Here is a 1,567-nt window from a genome sequence, read left to right as displayed (position 1 = left end):
CCGCGGTTCCCAACTGAGTCCTCATCACTGTTAATGATAAGAAATCACCCATGTCCACCACATGACCTTTGACCTGGACTCGTCCCTCCTCAGAGCTGACCTCTGTTAGGGAGTTGTAATGAGGCCCAAAGGTCAAGTCTGTGAATGAAGCTGGTGGCTCCTTCGAGAACATGTTTATTCCTGTGCCACTAGAGGGCAGTGTGTTCTGCAGAAGGGCTATTGGTCATCAGTGGGGCCTGTACTACTTTATTTGGGCACCCTTGACCGTCGCAAAGCGTCCGAGTCTTTTGGGCAAGGTCTCAAACCAGGTATCTGCATCTTCCAACCTTCTACTGACCCTCAGCAACCATGAGCTCCCCCAAACAGCTGTCTAAAAACGAACACAGTCGGTGACCACAAGCAGAGCAGGTGGGAAGGAGAAGGCTATAAGAAGAAGCCAAGTGTTTAGGAGTGGACCTCACAGTCACAGAAGGGGACTCGCATAGTCGTGAGGGTGAGGAACTCAAGTGTGAACCCACACACTGACCTCCAGAGCTTAAAGGGTTAATTTGTTCAGGGCTGCAGGTCTTCAGGAATTGAGTGGGAACAAATTGAGGGCTTATGACCTGGGGGCGTATCTCGCACTCGAAAATCCAGGTGAGTTTGCTGCAGGCAGGTAGAGGCACACCAGCTGACCTTCACTGAACCTGCAATCAGTGTTGGGCATGATCCGGAAGCTCCACCCACTCCGAGTAGATCAAAGAGAGAGAGAGAGATCAGGTGTGTGTTGCTTTTAAACGGTGTGTCAGGGTAGAAACAAGCTAGATCAGATGTCCTCCTGGCCACTTTATCAGAAACACCTACCTTATATTCCCCCTACTGGCCACTTTAATAGAACCCCCTATCATGTGCTTCCACACACTGGCCACTTTATTAGAAACCCTTACTATTGATTTCCACACATTGGCCACTTTATTAGAAACCCCTACCTTGTGCTTCCACACACTGGCCACTTTATTAGAAACCCCTACCATGTTCTTCCACTCACTGGCCACTTTATTGGAAACCCCTACCATGTATTACCACTCACTGGCCACTTTATTAGAAACACCTACCTTGTGTTTCCACTCACTGGCCACTTTATTATCTGTATGCACTTATCTGTATTACCAGTGCATACAGAGCTGTTTGTAACTCTAGCAGTGTGTGTGTGTGTGTGTGTGTGTGTGTGTGTGTGGATTAGCAGTGATTGTGCTTCTCCTTCTCTTCAGACTCCTTCAGTGGGCCATGAAGGGATTAGTGGCCCAAGCAGCCGGACTGAACCATCTGACCAGGCCGGTGGGGGGGGCGGGTAGATGGAGGAGTGACCGGGGCAGTGGGGGATGGGGGTGGAAAGGGGGGCGTCCTGCAGATGTTACAGAGAAGTGGAGCTGAAAGCAGCTTCAGGACAGAGAGAGAGAGAGAGAGGGAGAGAGAGGGAGAGAGACTCCGGTAGGGACTGAATTGTGGTTCCATGAGGGTCCAGGGCCGAGCCTCAGCCAGTGAAAGCAGAAAGAGAGAGAGAGAGAGAGAGAGAACTGTGGATGAG

The sequence above is a fragment of the Salminus brasiliensis genome, chromosome 14 (assembly GCF_030463535.1).
Source record: "Salminus brasiliensis chromosome 14, fSalBra1.hap2, whole genome shotgun sequence".
NCBI classification, from domain to species: domain Eukaryota; kingdom Metazoa; phylum Chordata; class Actinopteri; order Characiformes; family Bryconidae; genus Salminus; species Salminus brasiliensis.
This window is presented reverse-complemented; position numbering follows the sequence as displayed.